Source organism: Protopterus annectens, chromosome 14.part0 (assembly GCF_019279795.1).
Source record: "Protopterus annectens isolate FY-2018-M chromosome 14.part0, PAN1.0, whole genome shotgun sequence".
NCBI classification, from domain to species: domain Eukaryota; kingdom Metazoa; phylum Chordata; order Ceratodontiformes; family Protopteridae; genus Protopterus; species Protopterus annectens.
Genome location: NC_056748.1, coordinates 740,238,136 through 740,258,564, shown reverse-complemented (window position 1 = coordinate 740,258,564; position 20,429 = coordinate 740,238,136).

Genomic DNA, 20,429 nt, shown 5'->3' with positions numbered 1-20,429 from the left:
ACAGCTTGTGTGCACTATGCCCATATGTTTGCTGAACAACTTGATACAGTTACAAATAAAGGGTTATTAAAGTAGTTCAACAGATTGCTTAACCCAGAAAAATATATTTGGCATTATAATTAAGAGAAGTGACAGTTCCTCTTTTAGAGATCAAACTTCTAATCTGTTTGGTTCAAGTTGTTTTACCTGACAACTGAAAGCTAATGATATACCCTGCAATGGGCAGATGTAATCGGCCTTCTTTAAACTCTCATGCCTCACGTATCACTTTGATGGGTTTTGTTTGTATGTATGATCCTGTAAACCCTTTTAAAGCAATATATTGATACAGAATCCTAGACGTTTCACATTTAATAAGGTTTTGACATAATTCGATTATTGTCTTGTTTTTAAGTCATTTGTGACATCTTTTAATAGAGAATCACTTCTGTTCTGATCATTAAGAGCTCCTTATCAATTCAGTTGTATGTTCTGCTGTGGCCACAATAGTAACCTGGAGACTGAAAAAGTCCCTTCTAGTGTACACCAGTGTATTGCCTTTTTGCCTTAAATATTTTTTAAAAAGACTTTACAGCTAACGGCATCTTCTTGATGTAAGGTGGAGTGGGTTCAAATATAATTTAACAGTGATATTTACTTGGGGATAGTAAAACTTCTTCAAATTACTAGGAAACAAAAAAAATGGATTTAAAATGTACAGTGACTAAAAGAGAATGCCTCAGTCTTAATCTGTGATAGCACACCGATTGCTTCAAGCTAACATAGCTAGAAGCATCAGTGTTTTCACAAATACTATCAGCATAACCTGCTGTTTTAATCAAAATTGCAATTCTGTCCAGAGACTTTGACTCAGTTCTTACTTTTGATTCTGTCATCTTTGTTAATTCAAGAATGTATTGCTTAAATAATGTGCAAGACATCTAAATCACATAAAACAAACCTCACACAAATTCAAAGAATACTCAGCTAATAATGTAAACAAGTCATGTGATATATAACTGGGGAAAATAAATTAGTCTTTAGAGAACTTCCAAAAGAAAAGCAGCTAGTGAATTCTGGATTGATATCTAATATACACATAGGGTGGCTGCGGTGGTGCAGTGGTTAGCGTTGTCAGCTCACAGCAAGAGGTTCTCTTGTTTGATTCTTGGCTGGGGTGCCTTCTATGCGAAGTCTGCATGTCCGCTCTGCAGTCATGTAGGTTTCCTCCAGGTGCTCCAGTTTCCTCCCACATTAAAAAGATTTGTGGTAGATTGGACACTCTAAATTGGCCATAGGTGTGTGTGTGTGTGTGAGTGAGTGGGATGGATTAACTACCGTGGCAGGGCTAGCCAGCTGGTGATTTAAACCTTGGCTCGAAATGATTGTCACTGTTGAAGTGACACCCCGACTCCATGTGCAAAATGAGAAAAAGGGGTTGAGGATAGACAGATATAATATATACATAAATGTTGGTGAAATTCTTCCTAATGTAGCCTGGGTATTACCGATAATCCTGCTCCAGTTAAGTGCAAGTGTCAGGCTGAGATGTAGGGTAAAACAGCTTTTATAAATAAACAGAATCCAAATTATATAGTGTGATGAGTGTATTTTATTTATACATTTGTTTTTAAGCAGAGTGGTGGGATGTTTTAAGCACCTTTTTCAGCTATAGTTCAGGCCAAAAGCCACAAATAACAATATACAAACAGTATATTACAAATTCAGTAGACTATTCTCATAACATAAAAAGTTAAAAAAAAAAAAAAAAAAACATATTCCAAAAACATCACACAGTATTAGAAGCTCAGTAGCACATCACATAAAACTCAGTTTCAATTTTATTATTATTATTTTAGTTTTTTTTTTCCAGGGCTGCTGAGTTTCATGATTATTCTTGACTTGCCAGTACATGTTCTCAGGCAGCACCTTCTTTCTCCAGGAGGGTCATACCTGTCGGTCCTGGAATAAATTTGTGGATAAACGTCCAGTCATCTAGTTTATGATTAAAGGAAGAAAGTGAATCACACTGCTTAACATGCAGGTGAAGATTATTACATTATTATGAAGTTTATAATTTTATTAAACTTAACATGTGCAGCAAATTAAAGCAATTAACTCTAGACTGAAGCAGTTATAACTGACAAATAGAAAGGTACAGATGTCTGTACTTAGCAAAAAGAATTTTGATTAATGATGCCAATGGCAAACACAGAATACCACACAGAGTAGGAGTTAAGTGCCTTCGTACTATAATTATACTATAACCGCAAGCGCAGTACTGTGTCTGAGAATTAAAATGCATTAGATATACAGTAGTGTGTCTTAGAAATAAAATGCATTAGATATTCAGTACTGTGCCTTAGAAATAAAATGCATTAGATATCCAGTAGTGTGCCTTAGAAATAAAATGCATTAGATATCCAGTAGTGTGCCTTAGAAATAAAATGCATTAGATATCCAGTACTGTGCCTTAGAAATAAAATGCATTAGATATCCAGTACTGTGCGTTAGAAATAAAATGCATTAGATATCCGTGCTGTGTCTTAAGAAATAAAATGCATTAGATATCCAGTGCTGTGTCTTAAGAAATAAAATGCATTAGATATCCACTACTGTGCCTTAGAAATAAAATGCATTAGATATCCAGTACTGTGTCTAAGAAATAAAATGCATTAGATATCCAGTACTGTGTCTTAAGAAATAAAATGCATTAGATATCCAGTACTGTGTCTTAAGAAATAAAATGCTTTAGATATCCAGTACTGTGTCTTAAGAAGTAAAATGCATTAGATGTCCAGTAGTGTGTTTTAGAAATAAAATGCATTAGATAGCAAGTACTGTGTCTAAGAAATAAAATATGTGAGAAACTAGTGCTGTGTCTGAGGAAATAAAATGCATTAGTCAGCCAAGACAAGTTATTGCATGACAATAGCACAGTGGTGATGATGGATGAGAGGAAATAGAAAGATGTGTGTAGAGCCACAAGTCTCGGTCTTAGGAAGGATCAGTAACTTGTGGAGGGGAAGGCATTGTGGGTTGGAGAATGGTAGTGAGAGATATGGCTTAGTGGTATTAGATGGTGAATGCCCATATAAATAGGGCAAATGGTAGGTAACCAAGTCAGGAGAGCACAAAAAGAACACTTAAAAATTGACAATGTAGACTAAAATGCAAGAAGAATGAAAAGAAGTGGGATTATGAAACCAACACACTGACGGGAAGATCAACATGTAGAGAGAAAGGAAAATGTATAGTAGATAGTAATGAAAATAACGGGGTTTCTTCAGAGAGAGACAAGGACTTGCACTGCCATGAGAAAGTGCACATGAGTGGAACTGAGTCAAGGTACTGCTACCTGGGAAACAGATTTCTAGAGATTCACGTAAAGTAGTAAACAACGAGTAGCAATCTGATAAGGATAGACGTCTGCCATAACTGGCCTTAGACTAAACCAGTCTTGCTGAATCAGTGAGAGAAGGGACTAATATTACCTCTAACTTTACGCCATGATTGTGTGACCATTGGATTGTGCTATATAACTAACCAATCAGGAAGACTGAGCAAAAAAGCTTAAACCTATCAAGCAAAAGTCATTTCTAACCTACAGACACACACACACACACACACACACACACAAAACTTTTGCATTGTATTAAAAAAAAGGTACTGCTAACAGTGGAAGAAAATGATACAAAAGACAAGAAATGCATCTGGTGTACCAAATTACACTTGGCAGTCAGCAGACCATTGCAGTCCAGTGCTTTGATTCTATTTTCATGTTGAAGAACTGCTTGGTATTTGCAGAGTATCATTAAGAACAAAAGACAGAATTGATTGTGATTGAAAAGAGAAGGCTTTACTGGACATTTTATATTAACATTGCATGACAGCTTTGAAATAGTCATGTTTATTTACTTCTTTAATATGCATCTCAGTTGACTTCATTTAGACTTTGATAGGGATTAATATGCAAAAGGTTTTTGTTAAGCTATTAAGCACAAACAAGAAGCAAAGTATTTGATGTTATTATAGTAATAATGGTAATAACATTTCCAACCAAGCAAAAAATAGTAATATATTAAGCTAGATTATACCCGAAAACTGAAGTATGATTAATCTTCCCAGTGGGGTATATATATTTTTAGCAGCGATGACTGCTTGATAATTCTGCATGTTCTGCTGATTAATAATACATCAAATGGCACTGTTTAAACATTAAAAAAAAGCTTTTTATGAGTTTGCCAAGCAGCAAAACTAGACCACGCATTCAATGGAAGAAATCATCAACAGTTATGCATAGAAGTGGATATTTTACTATGAATATTGGGCTTCTGCAATGAGTTCATATCTCTGATGTGACTGCATAGATACGTTCATAATCATCAGCAGCCCCTTTTTCCCCATTTCTACATAGGGTCAGGTTGTCTGAATGTCACCACTTCTCTCAGTTTATATCCACTCTCCTGTGCTCTTCAACAGTCAACAGTCAGTACTGACAATTACAGGTCTTCTCACATGCAATCTATTAATTTTAATTGGCTGGACATCCTCATCTCTTCTTGCTTTATTCTTGTCCCTCTGAAATCCATTTTACCAATTGTCTCCTGCTTTCCTGAACACATGACTTAACCACCATAATGTGTTCTTTTTTACCTTCTCTGCAACTGGGACTACTGTGGCTTCCACTCTCTTGGCCTGATTTGTCTGTCCCACATTATGCATCCAACTACCCATCTGAGGCACTTCAACTTCATCACCTGAAGCTCCTTCAGCTGCTCTGCCTTCACTGCCCAGTTTTCTGTATCATATATTACAGGTGTATTCAGAAAATGGGAACAACATGGACAGGGAAGAAATGAGACTTTTGGGAGAAATATGTAATAACACGGAAGTCAGAGTCATGAAGCCAGACAAAGGGGGTGGTCTGGTGATTATGAATGTAAACACCTATATTAACAAAATGCTTATGTTATTATACAGTGACACGTATTGTGAAAATATTTTAAATGAAAAAATATATTATATAGGAAAGTCAACATTTTGTTAGAAGAATTAGTACTGAACAGACAAGCTTAGAGGAATACCATTTTATGGAAGTTAAATGCCCTAAGATACCAACAATCCTTGGAATGCCAAAGATACATAAAGATCTTGGACCCCCCTTTAAGACCGGTAGTTGAGGTGAAACCATCTAAAACATATTTTATTGCTAAATTCATAATGTGCATTTGAAGAATGTACCAAAGGAATGCCCATGGATTATTAAAGATTCCCGGGACTTTTTAAGTAAAGTTACTAGCTGAAGAACTGTTCTTTGTCACTATTGACATTAGGGATTTGTTTTTTGTGATACCTCATGACATTGGCATTGAATGGTTTTACCAATATCTTTGTCAATATACAACATTTAGTCATGATCGTATTTTAACAATTAGAACTCTAATGGAACTAGTACTTGATACCAACATTATTGTATTCGAAGAACAGTTCTTCAAACAATGTAAGGGGGTAGCAATGGGAGCCATCTGTGCCCCAATATTTGCCAACACTGTTTTAGCATTCTGGGAAAGGGAATTTGTTTTTAACAGTGTCTATACGAAATGTTGGAAATTTTATGTTCATTATTTGGATGACATTATTATTTTATGGAATGGTGATGAAGAAGAGCTTAGGGCTTTTCTGAGTTTTATAAAAGAAAGTACAGAGTTTTGGAATTCACTCATTTAATAGGATATGAGGTAGCTAGTTATTTGGACATCACCATAAGTAAAGACAAGGACACTAATGGTTTTAAAACTCCAATTTTTAGAAAACCCATGCATTCTAATACCCTGTTACATTATGACAGCTGTCACCCCTACACCAGAAGAGGTCCTTAGTGAAGGGACAGGGGGTATGGCTGGTGAGGATGGTATCTGGATGGGAAGAATTTTTACAGCAAATTAATGTCCTAAAGGATGTGTTAGTGAAAAGAGGATATCCTCTGGATTTTGTTAATAATATTCTACAAGAAGTAGTGGAAAAACGATGGAGCGGACATTTTCCCCATTGCTAGGTAAAGGGAATGGAATACAAGAAGAAGAAGAGGAAAATAATAAGGTAGAAGGTACCAGGTTTAATAAATCTGCCATTTTTAGTTACAATAATCAAGTTCAAGAAATTAAGGAAATATTACAACACAACTGGAATTTGTTTGGTATGAGTCAAGACTACTTGAAGCTAGTGAGGCCCTATCCAAGAATTGTTTATAAAAAAGATTTCACCTTCAAAAACATGTTAAAGAGGCCAATGAAGGTTATTGGTAAGGAGGGCGGAATGACGAAGTGTAGGTTCTGCCTGCAATGTAAATACCTGATTGAGGCAAAGGAGGTGGATATACCCAGTTATGGGAAATATGTATTTAAGAAGAAATTTACCTGTAGTAGTAAGGCAGTAGTGTATTTAGCCCTGTGCTCCAAGTGTCCTGTCTTTTATATAGGAAAGACCATTAATGCCCTTAGAAGTAGGGTTTATCAACATTATTATGATATATGCAGGCAAGATATGAAAAATGCACTTGCCGCGCATGTACTCAGCCATGAAGGGGATGATTTTAAATTCATGATTACAAAGCAGGTTGTATTAGGGGATAGGGGAGGCCCACTTAATGATTATTTAGAATTAAGATGGAAAATGAGAACTAATGCTAAAGAACATCTGGGTTTGAATAGTGCAATTTCTATAAGCTCTGTTTTAAGGTTGAAAGCAGAAGGTTTTATGTAAATGTAAATGATGTACTATTTGATGCCAGTTTATTTTATTTTATTTTTATTCCATTTTATTCCATTTTTCACTGGAGTTGGAAATGCTTATATTTATCTATGTACACAATTTTTAGTTTATAATGGTTCCATGATGTTTTAATAACAATATATGAGTACTATTATTAGTGATTAAGAATATTATGTAAAAGTGTCTCTTAAAATGTGTGTGTGTGTATGTATGTATGTATATATATATATTAGGATATGCTATTAGAACCAAGCAGTTTATATTGTATTGTGTGTCTTTTTGGGTTTTTTTTCTTTAAAGAAAGATTAATGCAAGTAATTGCTTAATTTTTAACAGGGATAAAAGATGGGTTGGGTCTGCTTGAATGTTATTGTGATGAAGTTTCCATTGTGAGATTAAACCACTCAATAAATCTTAATTGCACTTTTGGAGAACATTTATATAGATTACAAAGCTTATATTAAAATTGGTTCTTTTTTATGGCAAGGATGCAAAATCAGTAAAGGAACTAAACTGGGTTGCCCACTTTTTCCTTTATTATTTGCAATGACCATTGAGCCTTTGCCATTTTGCAGTTTTCATCAGAAATAATATTAAGACAGAGTGCTTTAATCTAAATAAATAATTTCATTGTAAGATTCAACTTTTTGCCAATGATATTCTATTAACCTTTAGAATTTAAATACAACTTTCTCTGAGATTTATATGTTCATAAGATTTTTTAAAGGGTCTCAGAAATGAAATTTAATGAAGACAAATATAATTTCTATGTATAAATCAAATATTGGAAAATGTCTAATTGAAAATTAAATTTTGGAATAGTTAAATTAGTATAAAATATTTAAGAATTCTAATTTCAGATGATCTTGTGGCCATAAGAAAGGAAAATTATAATAAATCAATAGACAAAATTAATTCCTGGATTAATAAATGGAATAACTTATATTTTCCATTTTAGGAAAGATTAAGGCTTATAAAATATTTCTGTTACATAAAATATTTATGTTATACATTAAAAATCTATGGTACTCTCAAAAGAAACGATAAAAAAATCAATAAGATACTTTTAAGCTTCTTATGATACTCTTCAAAACTCAGAAGTACATTTCCAAATTATATCAGGCCATGGAATAAAGGTGGCATTGAATTTCCAAATACAGAGAGTTATGCTCTTACATTTATATTTCGTATTGGCTAGATGAATCTTATGATGAACAATGGATCTAAATGCAGACACATTTTTGTGAAGACTCACAAACGACTTCCTTATCTTTGAAATGTTGCAAATAATAAGATGTTATGGGTCATTAAAAATACTGTAGTAGATCTATAAATATGCTAACAAAATCTAATTATATACATTTATACATGTATTATTATCATTTAAAAATTATACCTATAAAAAACTCTAATGAAAAAAATATTATTCTTTTTATTCCCAATAGCAAATTCATTTGGTTATTCTGAAAGTAATAATTTTAATAAGATAATGGAGTCTCAATGTCATAATCTTACATACTGGTCACATTGTTTGGATGGGTAAATACATAATTTATTGATAAGATTACACTTAAATTAGAGTTAGAATATGAAAAATGATCACTGACTTTTATTGTAAGGGGTAAATTGAAGAAATTGTAATACAACATAAGCTTATTTTTTAACAGTGGCAGGTCATTAGTATCAGAATACTTATATGTGTCCATGTCCCATTTATACTGCTTACAACATTATACTAAAGTACATCTGTCCATACAGAGGAAGAAATTGAATCAAAATGTATCTAGAATCATCGATGTGGGATACACAATAGAAATCAGACACCAGAAGTGGCAGTCTCAGAAACCAGAAAGGCATATACTGTGTTTTTTGTAAACCAAACGTACCAGATGCAACAACGTTAAACACTCAAAAATCAGCTGGAGCTGATCCGTAATGACTACAGTACTGTTCAAGTATAGCCAATGCTCGAATGAGTGAAAAAAAGCCTATTCATTAATACATTAACAATACGTTAAGCGCTTTCATTCACTAGACAGTGGACTTCATCAGAACACTGAATGCACTAAATCAATTAGTATTTAAAACATTTTTGGCGCCAATGTAGCCCTCCATTAACTCAGTTAAAGTGACAAGTGCTCATAATTCATTCGAGCAAACAAGCTTTTTATGGTTTTATTAATTTCATAAGTTTTTATAAGAATAATGAAATGTGGTGTTATGGGGGATTGCATTCAATTTGGGAAAGCATTCACTTACTACATTAATTTTATTTATTTTTATTTTTATTTATATTCAGCTTTTCTCTTTTTAACAGTATATTTTAATTAATTTATTTACATGTAATTTACATATAGAAGTGATTTAGTTTTTAAACTTATGGTTATTCAAATTACACAGTTATGAAATTTTGTTGTAGCTACAGGAAATACTGAATGAATGAATTATGAGCACTTGTCACTTTAACTGAGTTAATGGAGCGCTATATTGGCACCAAAAGTTTTAAATACTAATTGATTTAGTGCATTCAGTGTTCTGATGAAGTCCACTGTCTAGTGGATGAAAGTGCTTAATGTATTGTTAATGTATTATTGAATAAACGTTTTTTTCACTCGTCTGAGCATTGGCTATACTTGAACAGTACTGTTGCCATTACAGATCAGTTCCAGCTGATTTTTGAGTGATATAGTGGTATTTGTCATCTCTTAAAGTGCTCTCATCAACATGCAGTAGCAAAAAGACAACTGACAACATAATTAGGTAAATGCATACCATTGGCTTGCAGTTACCTCATATTATCTAAGAATATGATGTCATAATATAGTGTAAAGTACAAGTCAGTTGTGCTTTCACTGACTTGTAGTGGTGGATGATTATTGATGACAGTTTCATGCTGTCTGCCAGTCACTGTAAAGGTGTTGGTTGCCAAGATAAGAGAAATAGAAAATAAAGCTATGATTTGTCAAGAGCTTTGGAGAAATGTGAGCCTGTATCATGTAGGTGTCAATGATAAGCACATGAATTATCACAGATAGAATAAAAACATGATCAACAGGAGATAGCAACTCTGATTTGATGCTTTCAGAATACATTGTATACAAAAAAATAGAAGGTGCAGGATATGAGAAATAAAATACATAACAAAAGTGATTTGGCCCAAACACACTTTGCAACCCCAAGAACAAAGCAGGTCAAACAGCAATGTCATACGTGGAGTGATACTGTGAATTATCCATACAGTTTTTCAATTATAATACATACTCACACATACACATACATACATATCCACATGTGCGCACACACATGCACACATATATGGGTATACTGATATTGCTTGAAACACCCAAATCTCAACATTCGCAAAGTTGACACAGAATATTGCTACAACTCAAGTGCTCTAGGTTGCACTGCATCTGAATTGTTTTAGTGTGTTTTAGCTGCTTTTCTGTATATATAGACTTTTCTGTATTTTTAGACTAGCTACTTATTTTACTGTATTACTTCCTCTTAAATCGTTTTTCAGTTGTGTACTTGCCTTGCTTCATTTAAAAAGTTTTAAATTGCTAATTTTGTAGAGTTTTAATTGCATTTACTGTTTAGGGCTACACACTCAAGTGCATTAGCTTTTCTGTGTTTATTTACTGTATTATTGCATTGTTTAGCCTGTTTTAACCAAAATACTATCTTGTTTGCTCATTTCCTGCCTTTCCTAGCTAGTATAGTCCAGATCCCAGGCTTTGCTGTTTTCAGGACTTTTTTTTCTGTGTTCAGAGCTATCCAGAACTTGCTGTGGTAGAAGGAAGTCCTACTGCTTACCAATAGGGGTGGTGAGCATTGTACTGCCTCTCTAACACTAGAGGAGTGGTTTCCAGCTTTGCAATTGTAATTTTATTAACCATTTTGGGCTGATTTCTATCCCTTTCAACTTTCTGGCTTAAAAAGGTGTGTTTGCGATTCTTTGCATCGTGAAGCACTGCAGGGCTACGGTTAAACTATTCCAGGTGCCAGAAAGTCTGGTCTTCAAATTTTCCCGTAGAACTAGCTAGTTTTTCAGTAGTAGAACTAAAATCTGAACCCCTGTGACTAGCACCTGCTCTAGAACCTGCTGGAAAGCACTAGAAAGCCTTAAACTGAGACAAGCACTCAACTCTCCTTGTTAATAAGGACAAAGTAATTGTAGGCATTAAACAGCCTATAATTGCAAAGTACCTTGCAAAGGTAAGGGAAAACAGCTCTTGTACTTTACAAAAAAAGCACCTAAACAGGCATCTCCAAGGGTCAGCTTCCAGTGATTTCTCCTGTCCATCTGGTGAATCTGGGCATACTGGGGCAATGCAGCAACTGCCTCATGTACACAGGCAACCCTCTCCTCCTACAACCCAACAGTACAACCTGTGAGAGATGCACTTACATAGCCAAACTGGAAGCAAATCTCTCTCCAGCCAAGACTGTGCTAGATAGTCGTGAGGAGAAGGTTAACTCCTGCACTACACCTCAAGCAACACAAAGCCCTTCAAAACCCACACCATCAACACCCACACATAGCAACACTAAACCCACATATGTGGAGGCACTTAATATTAACCTGCCCAAGCAACAAGGACCTCCGAAGCTAAAATGTAAACAAACACCAGCCACAACCAAAGTAACTCATAGCTCACAACACCAGTGTGCCACCCAACAACAGCCCCTAAGGCAAGACAACGTACCCAACACTTTAGTCATAGGTGACTCTATAGTCAGGCACACTGATGTCCCACTCACCAGGCTGAGCAAGGAGAAAATTACACTCAGCTGCCTGTTGGGTGCCAGGATCCGCCACATAATGCATGCACTCAAGTCACTCCACAACAAGTACAAATACGACTCTCTCATTGTCCATGTTGGAGTGAATGACTTGAGACATACCTCCCTGGACTACATGAAAAGAGACATGGAAGAGCTCCCGGATCATGTGGCCAGGCAGTATGACCCTAGCCCTGAGTAGCATCCTGCCTTTTCCCAGAATGATACCAGAGTATAAGGACAAAATGATTGACTTCAACAATTGGCTACACTCCTGGTGTCATTCAAAAGGGATCCAGAATCAATCTGTCTACCTGGGACGGCATGATCGAGAAACCCCAATGCTTTCACAGAGATGGTCTGCACCTGGAATTCAGATTACTGGCTAAAGCTCTTGCCACCCCTATAGTGCCTTTTTTAGGCAAGGTTCAAAGGACAAAACCACCACCATAACAGATACAAGCATGCAAAATCTGGAGGTAATGCTACTCAATGCTAGAAATCTAAACCTCAAAATGCACTCTCTCGAGGCACTCCTAAAAATGGAGAGATTGATATCTGTGAAAGTAACTGAGACCTGGTTCAAGACTCCAGAGAGTACCCCTGCAATACCAGGCTACAACTCTTACCACCAAACCAAGACCATAACACTAAAGGTGGAGGAGTGTCCATATTCACCAAGGATATTCACACCTCCAGGCTAGTTGACCAACACAATACATCTGAAATTCTCCAGGTGCAACTAACACTAGGTAAGACTGCAATCCAAATTGTAGCTTGCTACAGATCCCCCACCATGACCCAAGATTCTCACTATACCTTTCTAAACATACAGGAAAATATTAAGATACAACCAAACACCCTAATACTGGGTGATTTCAACTACCCTGCAATTAACTGGGAAAATTGCTCAGGTACCAACACCTTTTCCTAACTGTTTTTGGAATTCAAAAATTCCAACACCTTGGATCAACTAATCCATTGTCCCACAAGGGGCTCCAATATCTTAGACCTGCTCATTACCAACATGGGAGATAGATGCTCCACACCAGTGGTCACCCCCTCATTGGTGAGGTCTGACCATAAGCAAATCACCCTTGATATCCACATCCCCCCACCCCCCAGTAAGGAAACCTCTGTAAGAAACTTCTCCAAAGCCAACTACATGCTACTTAAGTCAGAAGTGACAAACTTCATGGCACCCATGCAAACAGGAGCTGAAAATTTGACTGCTGAATCCTACACTAAGGCACTGTATGAGCACATCCACTTGTGCATGAATTGTGCCATCCCAAATAGAACCAAGATGCTCTCCTCCAAAAAAAAGGAAGCCAATCTGGTGGTCCCCTGCCATAAACAAACTATACAACAGAAGGAAGAAACTGTTGCAGAAAAGAGGAAAATATCAGGATGCAAAAAACTCCCTTACCAGCCTCAGTAAAAACCTGAGATACCTCATAAAATCCTCCAGAGCTAGTTACGAAAATAAAATTGCCAAAGATTCCAAAGACAACCATAAGGCATTCTATTGTTATGTCAAGAATCTAAATGGCAATGCTCAGATCTGCTCTGAGCTACAACAGAATGGCATTAAATATACTGATCCCAAGGATATTGCCAGTATCCTGGCAGATCGATTTAGTGCCAACTTCACCCCCCTTTCACCCCCTAAAGGGTCCATCTCAATGCCAAAAGATTGCCAAATTCCGGTAATCACAGCCACACAGGTAGAAAATGCACTCTCCAAAGCTAAGACTACAGCATCCATGGGACCAGCTGACATCCTGGGCTGTGTACTACATGAACTACAAAATGAACTGGCACCTCACCTAAGTGTCATGTTTAATCATAGCCTCACCTCAGGCTTCGTGTCCACTGACAGGTGCACAGCTACAGTTATCCCACTCCACAAAGGGGGATCCACCTTGGATCCCAGGAACTATTGTCCCATCATTCTGACGTGCCTGATTTGCAAGGGCATGGAACGCATTATTATGGAACTTATAAACAAAGACAATGGCAACCTTCAAACACTAGACCCCACCCAGTTTAGGTTCGTGAAGGGCCGATCTTGTCTCCTGAACCTAACTGACTTCTTTGAATCAGTCTCCAGAGCTGTAGATGAGGGTAAGGTGGTCCACACAGCCTATCTGGTCCTCACCAAGGCCTTCAACACCATCCCCCACTCTGGAATCATAGATAAACTTACCAAGCTGGGTATTAATCCCTACATCACTCGATGGGTTGCCAACTGGCTTATTTACAGAACCCACACTATAAAAGTAGCTGACTCCAAATCCAGCAACAGACAAGTGACACGTGGAGTACCTCAGGGTTCAGTCTTGGGACCGCTCTTGCTTGGCATCTACTTCTCTGAAGTACAGGCCAACACTAAGGGACTCTGGCTAACAAAGTTTGCAGATGACTGCAAACTGGGAGCCATTACTGAATCCCTAAATGATGTGGATATTCTACAAAAGTGCCTTACAGAAACAGATGCTTGGTGCCAGAGCCATGGCCTCAAGCTTAATGCCAAGAAATGTATAGTTATCCCCTTTGGGAAAAACCATGTTCCCATGAATTACCACATAGGTGGCAGTACACTAAACACCGAAATTGTGATTAGAGACTAAGGGACACAGGTGGACAGTGGTCTTACCTTCGATAACCACATCGCCACAACAGTCAGGAAATCCTTCTATGTGGCACACCTGATAACTAAGAGCTTTTCATCCAGAAAAAAGGAGATCATTGTCCCACTGTACTCATCCCTCATTAGACCCATTATAGAGTACAACACCCCATTTGGTATGAACCTCACAAGACATCTGTAACAGCTGGAAAGGCCGCAGAAATACCTCACTAAAAGAATCACAGGCCTAAAGCCCTATGCTGACCATCTAAAAAAAACTCCAGCTATACTATATATTGTCTACTCAGAGGCAATCTCTGCTTAACATAAAAGGCCATGTCAAACCCTGAGCTGTTGGACATGCTCCACTTAAAGAAATCCCAATTCCTCAGAGCCACACGCTCCAGGGATCTAAACCTTGTCATCACAATGAACAAAACATGCTGGAGGGATAGGTTCCTGACCCAGAGACTCCCCATACTCTGGAATAGACTGCCCATACATGTCAAGCAGAGTGCCTCCTTGGCCCTCTTCAAAAGGAACTTTGACGATTGGATGGGAGATAGGAAATTCACCCCAGGGATCACATCAGCCGCCCTGCTAGACAGGTGTCCAGGGAAGCAAATATTGTGGGAAGAAATATCCGGGGAATTGTTTGGCTAGGCTTGTATAGGCCCTAGGGCCAATTGCTTAGTTCCAACCTATGAAAGATCAAATTTGCAAATGCCAGCACACTACTATAAATGCACTGCTCAGCATGAGCTCCCCAACCCTTAATTATATGTACTAACTCATGGAAAGAGCATATTTCCCGACCCCAAGAATTCTGCAGTCTTGCACACCTGTCATTCATATGTTTAGTTGATCTAAATATGTCTGCTAAACAGATGTCAACCTCAGGCAGAGTTGACCAACTTCAGTAGCCCCACACACACACAGATATATATATATACATATATATATATATATATATATATATCTGTATATATATATATATATATATATATATATATATATATATAGTTTCACTTCATATACTCAAAATGCTGAAATACCGAAATTCAGCATTTCGAGTGCATGAAGTCAAAACCATCACAACACCGAAACCCCAGAAAACCGAATTCACAAACCTGAACACACATACACTACACCGCACACAAACCCAAAACAGCTACACTACAGAAGACAGAAACACAATAAAACACCACACATACACATACCTACACTAAACAGAAGCAGGGAGGAAGCCCCCCTGCACCCCCCATGTGGGGTTCTGTGTCCCCACACTCACCTAGTTATATATACTAACTCCAAGATCGCACAGAGAAAAAAACAAAACTCAAACACACACATTCTACAGTCCCTCACACACACACACACACACACACACACACACACACACACACACACACACACACACACACACACTCACTCACTCACTCACTCACTCACCTGAAAGTCCGAACACAAACATCCCAAACAAACACTTCCCGTACCATAGGGTCATTGCATAAGTGCAGATTCGACATACTTGCATTCGCGCTTATGCACTTTCGCTGTTCTCAAGTTCCGGCTTCATACACTCGAAATGCTGAATTTCAGGATTTCAGCATTTTGTGTATATGAAGTGAAACCATATATATATATATATATATATATATATATATATATATATATATATATTTATATGGATTCACTTTAGAAGCTCTAAATACTGAAATGTCGAAATTCAGTATTTCGAGCTCATAAAGTGGAATCCTGAAAAGAGAGAAAGCTCAGAAGCGCGAAGTTCAAAACCTCAAATACCAGAGGTTTTGAATTCCACGCTTCTGAGGTTCCATTGTGGTTATGGATTCAGGTAAGTGTGTGTGTGTGTGTGTGTGTGTGTGTGTGTGTGTGTGTGTGTGTGTGTGTGTGTGTGTGTGTGTGTGTGTGTGTGTATTAAGGGTTTTGGGTAGGGGCTGTGGTGTGTGTTAGTGTGTTTTGTTGCTGTGATGTGTGTGTGCGAGCAGAATGTAGCTTGTGTGGTGGTGGTGTATGTTTGTTTGTGTGAAGTGCGACCTCGGAGTTAGAATATTTAAGTGGGGGTTGTGTGGAGGCTGCAGCCCCCCACATGGGGGGTGCAGGGGGGGCTTGTCCCCCTGCTTTTATGTAGTAGAGAGCTTGTGTTTGTGTGTGGAGAGAATGGTGTGTTTGAGTGTGCAGTAGTAGCGTGAAATTCAAAATCTCTGGTTTGCAAGATATTGAATTTTGCGCTTCTGAGTTTTGCAGTTTCAAAAATTTGACTTTATAGCTTTGAAATACTGAATTTCGATATTTCAGTATTTCGAGGATATAAAGTGAATCCATATAGATATGTATATATGGGTCCCCTTCAGATGGTCAAACATTTAAAAGCTCGACTTTCATATGGCCGAGACCATTTGATCGAAATTTTAAAAGGTTGAATGGTCTGAATGGAGATCTCTATAGAGCACGGAATGGGAAGATTTCCCTTTACTGCATTGTAGTGCGATCTCAGAGTTGGTATATTTAAATAGCAGGGGGTGTGGGGGCACAAGGGAGCTTGCCTCCCTGCTAGCACTGTTTAGTTTTTTTTTTTTTTGGTTTTTGTTTATTTATTTTATTTTCACATTTTCGAACATTCAAATGTTTGATCACATGGTCTTGGCCATATGAAAGTTGAACATTTGGCTGTTCGATTATGTGAAGTAGACCCATATATCTATCTGCATCTATATATCTATATCTATATCTATCTACATATATATATAGATATATATAGATATATATATATATATACACACACACACACACACACACACACACACACACACACACACACACACACACCCACACCTCATGTACAAAAAATAGGAGAAAGGATTGTGGATGGAAGGCATTTTTATTGAGGAAATTATACCTGTGATTATAACATCTTATGTCATGGAAGACTCTCCATAAGTGCTGGAGATGTTGCGATCCTCTTCTCCAATAACCCATATATATAACTCATATATATAACACCCTACCCTAAAGTTGTCCAAACCTTTGGTTATGCTGAAATTCTAATGTCTATTATACATATTAACAAAAACAGATGCATATGCCTAAATATGCATTTATTTATTGGCATTTGTATACTGGGATAGTCCACGGAGCCAAGAAAAGCCCATTTTCAGTGGAGGGCCGAGAGAAAAGCTCCAAAAGATACATGTTAAGAATATATAAAACAGTTCAAAAGATACCTGTTAAGAATATATAAAATAGTTCAGAATTATTACAAGAGTCTACAATATCAGCAACGTTCAAACAACATAACTTATTGCAAGTAATTTACTACAATATATGTAGTAGTACTGGAACACATTTTGTCACTGCCTAGCATGCATGATATTGCAGAGCTACTAGACTAAGTTGCACCATCAGACTACAGGTAGCTAAGTTAAAAGCATTATAGGATATAAGAGGGCATGTGGGGAAAGGAAGAAGGAGGGGGTAAAGAAATAGGTTGTGTAAAAGACAGGGTGAAGGAGGAGAGTAAAAGATAAGAAACTTGAGGTAGAGGAATAGGAGAAAGTTGTGAATTGTGAGGGTGAAGAAAGAGAGAGTGTGAAGGATGATTATGGTGAAATGGAACAGAGAGTGGAAGGTTAGGAGATGAGGGAAAGACAGGAGGGTACTGAATGTTATGCTATGGACAGTTAGGTTATGGAAGGTTGGGGCTTTGTACAACTGCAGATCCAGGTGGAGTGGAGGTGTTTATGCAGGGCAGATTTGAATGAGACAGATCTGTGGGTGGTACGGATAGAAAGAGGCAAGCTGTTCCAGGTTTTGTCTATATTCCAGGAGTACAGTAATTGATCAGCAGGTAGTTTGGGTTTATAAATTTGCAGGAGGCTTTGTTTTGTGGATCTTAGGGATCTTTTAGGATTTTAATGGGAAAATAAGGAATTTAAGGCAGGGCAAACTTGAGGTTTGAAAAATATTCTGTGTGTGGTGATTAGTTGCAGATAGGTGAGGTATTAGGGGAACTCAGGCCAGTTTAGTGATTTTAGCGGAGTGCAGTGGTGGGTGGAAAGGTGACTATTTGTTGCAATTTTGGCAATTTTGTTGTAGCATGTTTCTTATTTTGTTTTGAGTGATGACTTGAAGTTAGTTGGCAAGGGGGTGCCATAGACAAGAGAATGAAGTAAATAGGTTGAAGCAAAGACCTGTTTTGTAGAGGGAGAATGGAAATGTTTATATCTGTAAAGAAGGCCCAGTTTTTGCTGCATTTGGTGATGTTATTTTGTATGTGTAGGTTAAATTTAAGCTATCATCGGTTATGACTCCCAGGAGTTTAGTATGACTAACTACTTCAATTTTTGTAAGGTTCAGGGAAAGCATAGTAAATTGAGATCTTTCAATGGAAGTATTTTTCCTAGGTGTGACTATTATGAGTTTGGTTTTATTGGGGTTTAGAAACAGGTGGTTGTTATGGAGCCATGTCTGCGGTGGAAAAAGCAGATTGACTAATGTGTTATAGCGGTGATGTATTTTCAGCGGAGGAAATGATAGTGGACTCATCCATGTACTGAACAAGTGCCCCCTGATGGAATGAAGAGCAAAGTTAATGATAAATATATTGAAAAGCAGAGGTCCTAATATAGAGCCTTGAGGAATACCAGTGGAGTTATGGATATATGGGGATACAGAGTGGTGCCATTTTACTGCCTGCTCTTTGTCAGATAGGTAGCTTTTTAACCAAATGATAGATGAGGTAGATAGTCTGATGTTAGAGAGCTGGGAGGGAAGGAGCAATAGAAGGCAGTGATAGTATCAAAGGCTTTGGATAGGTCCAGAAAGAGAGTGGAGACAATCTTTCCAGAGTCACGGGCTTTGTTGACTAAGTCCATGAAGGATATTAGGGCAGTTGAGGTGCTGTGGCCTGGTCTGAAACCATGATGAGTTTGGGAAAGGATTTGTTTGTTAAGGATGAAATGTAGAAGTTGAATATGTACGCATTTTTTTAGGAGTTTGGAAATAGGACAGAGAATAGTTATGGGGCAGAAACTGGAGATATGAGTTGAGGTACCACTTTTGTGGGGAGAGAATATAACCTCTTTTCTAGAGGTTGGGGGCATAAGTTTCTTGGATGGGTCTATTAATGAGTATGCTAATGGGATAAGCAATAGCTTTTGCAGTGATTTTTAGACATTCTGTGGGTAGACTGTCAGCTGCATTGAAGATGGGTTTTAGTTTAAGAAGTAATCATTTTATGGTTGTGGTTGGGACTGTAGTAAGAGTGAATTCAGCTGAGCTATTAGTAATGACTAAGTTAGTGTGTGTGGTTCAGGGGGAGTGGGGGCTGCGAGTGATGTGAAGGAGAGGTTTGACCTAGAATGTTTGTAGTAGGGAGTGGGGACTGGGGATGATTATGTTATATGAGGTTGGTTTGGCCTGTAATGTTAGATGTAGGGAGAGGTTAAGAGAAGTTTGCAGAGATATTGTGTCTATGAATTACGAGTTGAAGAGACTTGCTATTTGTACAGATGTTTTGTCTGGGAGAGGGCAAGGGTTATTTTTAGTGCCTGGGTTAGGAGAGAACCAGTGGAGGACTAGAACTGTTTTGGGTTATGTTTGTGAATTGTTTGAATCTTTAAGTAGTATTCTTTCTTGTCTTTGGATACTAGACTTTTTACTTGATTACCAAGCTGGTTGAACTTTAATAGATCAGAATTGTTTTTCTGCTTTTGCCAAAGTTTCCAAATTTTGTCTCTGGTTGACATTAGCTCTTTTGTGGGTTTAGTTAACCAAGGAGCATGATTAGTTTTTATTCTTTTTATTTGGGGAGTGCAAGGCTGTCAAATATTTTTACAAAGGTAGTGTTGAAATAGTACATAACATTGCCTAGAGGGAGGGTTTTTAGTATATTTCAACTGATACTTTTCAAGATGTGGTTGAATTTCTCTGGATTGAAGTTGGATAGGTTCCTGGCATGTTTGGATTGATGGTCTTTCATGAGAAAGGGAGTAGTTCAAATAACTATAGCAGGAAGGTGATCGCTTAAAGAGTTAGGGAGAGTGCAGACTGATGAAGTTTTAGTTGGGTCGGAGATTAGAATGCAGTCTAAGATGGAGCCTTCATTAGTACTGTTATTTTATCTAGTGAGGATGCTGATAAGTTGGGAAAATTGAAATAGGTTTAATTGCCCTTTGTATCCTTCACTGTCTTAATAATAACTTCTCCTTACACTCTTTTTCAGTTTCTGAGCAAC